General features: G+C 37.1%; 1 pseudogene; it reads left to right on the top strand.

Moving 5' to 3' along the window:
* Window positions 1-304: 304 nt before the first annotated feature.
* Window positions 305-3,713, top strand: LOC103117617 (POU domain, class 5, transcription factor 1-like; annotated as a pseudogene).
* The last annotated feature ends 7,015 nt before the right edge of the window (window positions 3,714-10,728 follow it).

Here is a 10,728-nt window from a genome sequence, read left to right as displayed (position 1 = left end):
CCATGTTCAGCGGGGAAGCAATTACAGAAGCCAGACCTTCTACCTTCTGCAACCCTCAACGACCCTGGGTCCATGCTCCCAGAGGGATAGAGAATGGGAAAGCTACCATGGGAGGGGGTGGGTTATGGGGATTGGGGTGGTGGGAATTGTGTGGAGTTGTACCCCTCCTACCTTATGCTTTTGTTCACTAATCCTTTCTTAAATAAAAAATTTAAAAATAAAAAAAAAATTTTTTAAATACAAAAAAAAAAAAAAAGAATGTGAATCTCTGGTAACAAAAGGAAGTGGAAAAGGGAAGGGGAATATGGAATACAAAAGCAAATCTCACACATTTAACTGCACTGTGGTTGTAAGTAGGTAACAAAAAGTATTTATAGTGTAACATGACTTAAAAATAATATTATCTTGAATAGTTGAAATATTGCCTTTTACTCCTTATAGATGACCTTAGCTCCCAGCTCACTGCAAAAATCAGACATGCACCTCCCTCCCTAGTTGACATACAAAATCACAAGAAATTAGTAAAGTAAGCCACTGAGTTTCAGAGTTTCTAGGTAAATAGTGAAATAGAATCAATACATTGCAGTAATTCAGTGAGTTATGAATTTGATTCAGGATCAAGATTTTCTCTGACTGATGAATATGAGCAATAACATGGAAATGACACAACAAAGTGTCATAACCCTGTGGTTGATAGCTTCTGAAATACATGACAGGAAATCAAATTTTGCAGCTGAAAGTGCTATTAGTAGATTTTCAGTGGATTAAAAACTATTTTGTTGTCTTTGTTTTCAGGAAGAGTTTTAAGGACTATCTTGATAGAAAGGTCAAATTTTTGCTCTGTTTCTCCTAGATCATTCGTGTTAAATAAGAAACTTACATTTCAGGAAAGTTAGTTTTTATTTCATATAAGAAGGTCCACTTCTGTGGTGAGGGGTAGAAATGTAGCTTCCTGGGCCAGTGGGGGGTGGGAGTGGGCGGGAGGGATGGGTCACAGTCCTTTAGGGTGGGAATGGTGTTTATGTACACTCCTAGCAAAATGTAGACATATAAATCAGTAGTTAATTAATATGAGAGGGGGAAATCAATTGTATGTCTCAAAGTTTCTCAAAAGACAAACTGAATCTTTTTAATATATAGGCTATGTATTTGATATGCGGACTCTCTCAAAAGCTTAGACCAAGTAGATTAGAAGCTTCCAATAGCACAGCTATATACAAGATACTGTACAGCAAACCATAACAAAGGGACTTTTCAAAGTTAACCCAATTAACAAATAATGTGATGATAATATTAACTATTGATTGTCTTTTTGAACCCTAAGACAGCAGGAACCTCACATCTTCACTATAGAGCCCCTACTCCCCCCAGTCCTGGAACCCTTGGATAGGGCCCACTTTCCCGTATGCATCTCCCAATCCAAACCAAATAATATTGCATCCGCCGATCACAACCTAACCAAAGCAACGATTGCCATCTCAACATGCTTCACCTCAGACTGTGTCCAGAGACTTCACGTGTGGAATGACAACCCTTCAGCTTCATTACTCGGGTGAGACATTTCCTTTAATAGTACACTCTAATTTCATCTCAGGTAGTTCACTTTCTAACAAAGTCCCATAACCTAGATATACACCAGTTTCTGTGAGAGAGAGCTTATGTGCACACGTATCCATAAACTACTGCAAAATATATACCTGAAAGCAGGATTACACTAGAGTTTGCAGTGAGTACCTCCCTAACACTTCCTCTCCACTATTCCAAGCTTGGGATCCATGATTGCTCAACAAATCGTTTGGCTTCATATGTTAACTCTCTTTTCAATCACCAGGTTCCAGATGCCACCAGGATGCTGACTAGGCTTCCCTGGATTGAAGACCCCACCAATGTGTCCTGGAGCTCCACTTCCCCAGAGACACACCCTACTAGGGAAAGAGAGAGGCAGACTGGGGGTATGGACCGACCAGTCAACGCCCATGTTCAGCGGGGAAGCAATTACAGAAGCCAGACCTTCTACCTTCTGCAACCCTCAACGACCCTGGGTCCATGCTCCCAGAGGGATAGAGAATGGGAAAGCTACCATGGGAGGGGGTGGGTTATGGGGATTGGGTGGTGGGAATTGTGTGGAGTTGTACCCCCCTACCTTATGCTTTTGTTCACTAATCCTTTCTTAAATATTAAAATATATTAAAAAAAATAAAAAATAAAAAAATAAAAAAATGAAAAAATAAAAATAAAAATAGAAGGTCCACTTCTATGTAAATGTTCATAAACATTTGAAAATAACTGATCTTCTCCAGTTATCTTAAGAATTATCCAGTAGAAATAAATAGCAGATTCTTTAAAACATTAATTCCCCAATAAAGAAGTTTTAAAAAGAGAGAGAAATAAATTAAAAACAGTAGGGCAAAAGGATGAAGGAGAAAATGAAGAAAGAAGCGATGAAAATTCATTTTATGCTTACTTAGTAAATTGTAAATAACAATATGTAGCCATTAAAAACGGAAAAGATTTGAGAGAGCCCTCTTAGCATGCCCCCAGCGTGTGACGCCTTCTTTCGCCACAGTGGGACACCAGGCTTTGGACTTTCCTCTCTTACCCCCGCTGGGTGGTGGAGGTGAAGGCCCAGGAGGGCCAGAGCAGAGCTGGGTAGAACCTTGAACTTGACTAAGCTTCCAAGGCTCTCTGGGTGGATTAGGGATAGGGCCTGGAGTTGGTCCAGGCTCTGAGGTGTGGACATCCCCCCAACCCCAACCGGGTGCCCTGGTCTTAAGACTAGTGTAGAGAGTTGGCGTGCTGTGGGTTACAGGGTGGAGTGGAGCTGGTGCCACCAAAGTGGCCTGGAGACCCCTCAGTCCGAGGGAGACGTGGGTGCTGGGGATGAGAACAGCTCTGATGGGGCCTCCCCCTGAATCCTGCACTGTTGGTCCTCGAGTTGCTGTGAAGCTAGAGAAGGATTGTAGCAAAAACCCCGAGGAGCCCCAGGACATCAAAGAGCCACAAAAAGAATTTGAGCAATTTGCCAATCTGAAAGCAAAAGAGGAAGCAGAAGAGGGTCACTCTGGGATACACTCAGGCTGATGTGGGGCTCACCCCTAGGTGTTCTTTTCAGCAAAGTTTTTAGTCAAATAGCCATCTGTGGCTTTGAGGCTCTGCAGCTCAGTTTCAAGAACATGTGTAAGCTGAGACCCCTCCTGCAAAAGTGGGTGGAGGAAGCTGATAACAATGAAAATCTACAGGAGATATGCAAAGCAGAGACACTCTTGCTGACTCCAAAGAGAAAGAGAACTAGTATTGAGAACTGAGTGAGAGGCAACCTGGAGAGCAAGCTCCTGCAGTGCCCGAAACCCACACTGCAGCAGATAAGCCACATTGTCCAGCAGATAAGCCACATTGTCCAGCAGTTTGGGCTTGAGAAGGACATGGTCTGAGTACAGTTCTGCAACCATCTCCAGAATGGCAAGCGATCAAGCAATGACTATTCCCAAAGAGAAGATTTTAAGACTGCTGGGCCTCCTCTCTGTGGGGTACCAATATCATTTCCTCTAGCACCAGGGCCCCATTTTGGTACCCCAGATTATGGAGGCCCTCACTTCACTACACTATAATCCTCAGTCCCTCTCACTGAAGGTGAAGCCTTTCCTTCTGTTCCTGTCACCTCTCTGGGCTCTCCCATGCATTCAAACTAAGTAAGATGCTTGTACTTCCCAGAAATGAAAGATAGTGAAGGGGAAAGCTAGGGTATGAGAGCTCTGGAGTTAATACTAAGGCTTTGGGGACTTTAGTTCTATATTTACCAAGAAAGGAATTGGGAACATAAAGTATAGTGGAAGGCTGTTAGGAAGAACTGGCTGGAGATGTCAGTGAGACATCTCAGAGATGTCAGGCTCAGGAAAATCTACTATAGTCATGGGCCCTTTGTAAAATAATGCTGTCATAAATATAGGAGTGCATAGCTCTCTCTGGACAATTGGTTTGTTTTATTTGAAAAGGTTTCCTAGAAAGAGGTTGATGGATAGTAGAATATGTCCATTTCTAATGTTTTGAGATATCCCCAGATTATCTTGCACAGGAGTTGATCTAATTTATATTCCTACCAGCAGTGTAGAAGTGTGGAACTTCTTTTTATTTTTTTTCATCATTACTAGTGATTTAATGTTGATTTAAAAAATTACAAGATAACAGGGGTACAATTCCACACCATTCCCAGCAAGCTAGTTTTGTGTTCACATTCCCTCCATTCCGTGGTTCTTCCTTGGGAGAACTTCATGGTTCTCCCAGGGTCACAGATATGGATTGACTATTATTTCTATAATTATCTGCCTATCTATCATCTATCTATCTGTCTATCTATCATGTATCTATCATCTCTCTATCATCATCTATCATCTATATTTTTGCCCATTTTTCTATGATCATGCCATCTCTTCCTTTCTAAGTCACACCTATACATATTACTGAATATCTCTTCTTCTTTCCTCTTCTTTCTCTGGGTTCTGATGGAATTGGAATTCACAGCCCTCTGGTAATCTTCCCCTAACATTTCTCACCCTTTGAGAGTATGAATCAAATTCTTTAAGGGCTGCAGAAGATGGGAGTTCTGGCTTCTGTAACTGCTTCTCTACTGTACATAGGTGTTGGCAGGTCAATCCTTACCCCTAGCCTGTTTCCATATTTACCTAGTGCGGTTGGGCTCTGGAAAGGTGAGGTTACAGGAGATATTGGTGAGATAATCTGCTAAGGGAATTCAGGATGGAATCATAGAAGCATCTGCAACGTGGAGGTCTAAAAGGCAGTGAGATATGAGGTAAGGAAAAATGTTTAGTGAACAGAAAACCAAAAGTAGGAATAGAGCAGATGAGAATATGGGTTTTTGGATAGTAACAAATATAGGAAGTCAGTTTTAGGCAAGTTCCTAGAGGCCCATGATTTTAGTAATGTTTGCTTAAACTTAATAGCTAACATAGAGGTGGGCTGATAATATTATCTGGGAAGATATAGTCAGAGTTGAGGAAATTTTTCTTATTCCTCAGTAGAATATCATTGTTCCTGCCTGACATACCCACAGAAAGTTCTTCAGGATTGCCACAGACTGAAAAGTTTCAAAAATCTACCTATGCTAAGTTGAGGTAACTTTAATTTATGAATGTGCAAAGAAAAATTTCAGGGGCCAGTTGGTGGAGCATCTGGTTAAGCATACACATTACAGTACTCAAGGACCTGGGTTCAAGCATGCATGGTCTTTACCTTCAGGGATAAAGCTTCACTAGTGGTTAAGAAGGGCTCCATATTGTCTCTTTGTCTCTTTCCTTCTCTATCTCCCTTCCCTTCTCTATTTCTCTCTCCGTCTCTATCAAATAATAAATAAATATAAAAAAAACAAAATTCATAATACCCTTGACCTAATCCCAGACAGTAGATCTGAAGGCACAGAGTGGGTTAGGGAGTGAGGTGAGTAGGCAAGGAACTTGGAGAGGTAAGAAAAGGTAAAAGAGGTTTGGAGTTCTAGTGCCCTATGGTGAAGGAAGATGAAAGATTGATGCAGGGTGAGGCATTCTAGCAGCTACCTTGATAGATGTTGAATTATACCATTGTGATAACAACAAACATATAAATCAGTATTTCCTCAATAAGGCGGTGGCAAACAAACAAACATCTACTGCGAAAGACAACAGTTCATTAAAGTCTCACCGTGTAATCTTCCTTGTTTTGTATCTTGGGTCCAAAATATGAAATCATCCAGTATTTTATACTTAACATAATGTGATCTACTACCATTCATGTTGTAGTGGCAGAAAATATTTCAGCATTTTTATAACTGCATAGTATTCAATTGTGTATAGGTACCACAGCTTCTTTAACCACTCACCTCATCAATGGACATTTGAGTTACTTCCTCATCTGGGCTATTACAAATAATGCACTTTTGTATTGAATGTGTAAAGACCTCTTCAGAAATGTGCTTTTGTGTTCTTTCTATAGATTCCTAGAACATAAATTGTTGGATCATATGTTGGCTTATTGCTAATATTTTAAGAGTTCTCCAGACAGATTTTTGACAAGGATTGAACTGATTTTTCTTACTACTAACAGTGTACAGTGTTCCTTTTCCATTACATACTTACCAGTAGTTCTTATTTCTGTTTTTTGTAATGTATGATATTATCACAGATGTAAATTTATCTCATTCTTGTCTTTATTTGCATTTCTCTGCTAATGAATGACTCAGTATTTTTTGGTACTCTTTTTTAACCATTTGAATAATTTCACCAGTAGTCTTATACCAATGCTTTCTTCATTTTAATGGTATCATCAGATTTGTGTTATGGAGCTATATAGGATTTTTATATTTTTTGGTTATTAGTCCTTTATCTGATGTAAGACATTTCATTAGTCTTTCGTTGTGTTCCAAAGTAAGCTGTGGTATACACATGAAGTCAGTGGGGTGTCTTTCTGTTTTAATGGTTCTTTTTGCTGTGAAATTTTCTAGGTGATGGCATTGGTTTAAATTTGCTATTGTTTTACCCATTGTTGGACTCAAAACTGAATGTATTTCCAAAGGAGACATCATAAAGTATTCTACTAATGTGTTCCACATACTTTATACTTTCTGTTCTAAAATCTACATTTTAGATCCATTTTTAATTTATTTTAGTTTAAGTTGATGTGTGATGGTAAAAGACTCTCCTTTCCTCACCAAAGGAGGCTAGTCTTAAACAAATTTTCTTATACAGATTAGTGATCCTGATTAGAAAGGAGTACTGTTCATATGAAATAGTTTTGAATTGACGAACATAACACAAGTTTTGAAGCAAGTTTTAAAGGTGTAATGTCCAAATGAACACACTTTTTCCTTAAGAATGGAGATTTTCAGCCAGATGAGAGCAAATTGAGTATCTTTGTTTTTTTATTGAAAAAGGCTATTTCTGAAAATTCCTGAAACAATGCAACTATGTCCAAATTTATTACACTAGACAAGTTTTCCTGGAGTTTTGATATTCTTTTAGTGTATATAATCTAATAGTAATGTCACCTTGATATATTATTCCTAATTTTACTACTTTAAGGCAGGTAATAATTTTTGTATTCCAGAGTCAAAAAAGTATAATAACATAAGTATGACACATATATATATTTGCAAAATATCATGTGATAAAAATTAATATGTGATGGGCTAGTAAAATGACTAACTTTGGCTCCCTTTTGTAGGGTGCTACATTACCATATGCATGACCAAGATTCAACACTACCCACCACTGTGTTAAAGGAAGCTTTTGTGTACTCTCTGCCTGTACCCAAAGATAATTACTTAATTAAAATGTGTTCTATACTCAATATCAAATAGGCTTAATATACTTGTAAACACAATTCTTAAAGATTTAATGTGATAGGTAAATTCCAAAGATAATATTATTTTATTTTAATTCTTAATTTTTATTTATTTAGCTTTAGCTTACTATATTAATTGTATAGTTTCATTTCTTTTTTTATTTTATTTATTTAAGAAAGGAGACATTAACAAAACCGTAGGTTAAGAGGGGTACAGCTCCACACAATTCCCACCACCCGATCTCCATATCCCATCCCCTCCCCTGATAACTTTCCCATTCTCTATCTCTTTGGGAGTATAGACCCAGGGTCATTGAGGGTTGCAGAAGGTGAAAGGTCTGGCTTATGTAATTGCTTCCCCGCTGAACATGGGCATTGACTGGTCGATCCATACTCCCGGCCTGTCTCTCTTTCCCTAGTAGGATGGGTCTCTGGGGAAGAGGAGCTCCAGGACACATTGGTGGGGTCATCAGTCCAGGGAAGTCAGCTCGGCATCATGCTGGCATCTGGAACCTCGTGGCTTTTTATATAGAAACCTTGTTTCTATATAAAACTCACCACACCCACTATCAAGGTTCCAGTGTTATTATAACAAACAAAAACTAAAAAAACATTGATTGTGAATTTCTTCTAAATAAGTATATATGTTAAAATTACTTCTGATTTTTTTAAATATAGCAAACAGTTTAATAACAACAGTAAGGTAAATTTTATCTTAACTCTTTAGGTATCATTGTGTGAATTGACCCAAGAAAATAGTATGAAATTAGTATACAAATTAGAGAGTCTAGAAATAGATTTAAGTGTATTTGGAAGGGTAGTATATTATACACATGGCATTTTAGTGGAGCAAGAAAATTATTTTTAATTTGCTATATGGTTCATGTACAGTAGATATCCACCCAAAAATAAAGCACCAGCTCACTTTCTCATAGCATACAGTAATAGACTGTGTATGTTAGTTCCATAAAATCTTATTTGAGAATTTAAAAAAAATAGGGAAATATTTGTATAACCTTCAGACAATGTAAAATTTTATCAGTCTGGAAACACAAAGCCAAATCAGAAATATATATATATATACATATATATATATATTTAAAATTATATTTAAAACAGTTATCAAAGTCTAAAGAAAAATGACAATCTGAAAGAAGATTGTTACAACACATATAAAAACAAAACAATTAATATTCATAATAAGATGAAGAAAAGACAAATTGTCCATCAGAAAAATAAACACAGGATATGAGCAGCCAATTTACAACGAAGGAATGGCAAATGGCCAATACACATGAAAGGATGCTTACTGGAGTTAGTTGTCAGGAAAATGCAATATCATTTTGTACAGAAAACTGCAGAGATGGAAAGAAAACATTCCATGGGCTATGTGTGGAAATAGGAATCATGTCTGTGGGATAAGATTAAAAATTGCCAGACTTTCAAAATCTCTTATGTTAAAAATACGCACTTTGAACAATTACATCTCCTTATTATGGCATTATGATGCAAATACAGTTGTATCTGTTTCTAAGTGATTTTATTTGTAGTAATAATATAAATTTGTAATATTAGTCATGCATATTTCATTGCCCATTTTCACTGAAAAAAAAAGAGATGCCTACAAGATAGTCATCAGACAGCAAATAGTTGGCCACATGCTAGTACAATTATTATATTTAATACTGGAAAATTATTATAGAAAAGTAAAAGTTTTCCTTTGCTCTATTTGAATCCAAGAATCAACTTAGCATAATACTGATAAACAGGAGACATGTACATATTAATGAAGTTTTTACATATGTATGGAAACTTAAAAAAAATAAGAATAAAAGCTTAAAGAAGTGACCAGACCAAAAAACATTCCTGCTTTTCATAGAAGAAACAATAATTTAAGATGAATTGACAAGTTAAAGGAATTTGATCTGAGGATAGAACAGAGTGAAGAAGTAACAAAGGACATAAAAGTTGATTTATAAATTTGCTTATGAATGTCTTGACCACAAATTTCCTATCTCCTGCGATATAAATGTATTATTTTCATTATATCTGAGAGCTAGGAGATGTTTGCATGCTTAGTTCCTATGTAGATGCTCCATCAGCACTGTATATAATAGAATAAAAATGGATAGATTAAAAAAAGGGGTTCTGGGAGCCCAGAATCTGGTTAAACACACATAATACAAAGGACAAGTATCCCAGTTAGAGCCCCCATCCCAACATGCAGGGGGGGTTGCAGGTGTGTATCTTTCTCTCCCCTTCTGTTTTCCCCTCCTCTCTCAACTTCTCTCTGTCCTATTCACCAACAACAATAACAGCAAAAACCACAATGGAAAAAAGATGGCTACCAGGAGCAATGGATTCACAGTGCAGACAAAGCAACCCAGGGATAATCCCGAAGGGGGGGAAAAAAATGAGAGAGACTTCAGAATTATTCAGGTTCTAAAATTAATGAGAAAGCTTTGTTACCTATTGATATAGCATTAAAGAAAAACACATATGACTTACAATATATTAAATATTTCAAGATGTGAGAGTTATATATCATTTGAATAAAACCTTTCCTCTTCAGTTAAAACAAAAATATTGACACTATAACCACTGCACTACCTCTTGGGTCACTGTCTTTTCCTTCTAATGCAGCCTTTGAGCAGGAAGGTAAAAGTAATTTGTAAGCCTCTCAAGTTACCTAGTTCAAATTTTCTTCTTGATACTAGAAAGGTGACTTATCCATGGGAGTTTTGTCTTTTTCTTTCAAGAAGAGAGGGCATAAGTGTTCTTCTAATATCTCTTAATTCAAAATAATCTGTTAATGACTTATTTTGAAACAACATGTGTTAGTTTTAATAGTTAAAAGAATTACTTCGACTTACATGCATCATAAGAAAATACATTTAGGTTTAATTAAGTGAAAATATAATTGATATATATATATATTAAAAACTAAACCTTTGCCCTTAAGTTTTTTTTAAATTTTTAATATGTATGTATTTATTTTCCCTTTTGTTGTCCTTGTTATTTTATTGTTGTTATAGTTATCACTGTTGTTGTTACTGATGTCATTGTTGCTGGATAGGACAGAGAGAAATGGAGAGGAGGGGAAGACAGAGAGGGGGAGAGAAAGACACCTGCAGACCTGCTTCACCTCCTGTGAAGCGAATCTCTTGCAAGTGGGAGCCGGGGGCTCGAACAGGAATCCTTCAGTAGTCCTTGTGCTTTGCGCCTAATACACTTAACCCACTGCGCTACCGCTCCACTACCTGAAATATATTTTTAACAAATGATTGAATTAAAAGGGAGGCACCAGGAAGTAGAGACTTGGTAGTTTTAGGAGTAAACTACTTATTTAGGATGGGCACTTTCCACAGATAAGTCTTAAGGCATATTTTAAGAAAGAAG

This window comes from Erinaceus europaeus, chromosome 8 (genome assembly GCF_950295315.1).
Source record: "Erinaceus europaeus chromosome 8, mEriEur2.1, whole genome shotgun sequence".
Lineage (NCBI taxonomy): Eukaryota > Metazoa > Chordata > Mammalia > Eulipotyphla > Erinaceidae > Erinaceus > Erinaceus europaeus.
Note: the sequence above shows the minus strand (reverse complement) of the source record. Positions and strands in the feature narration are given on the sequence as shown.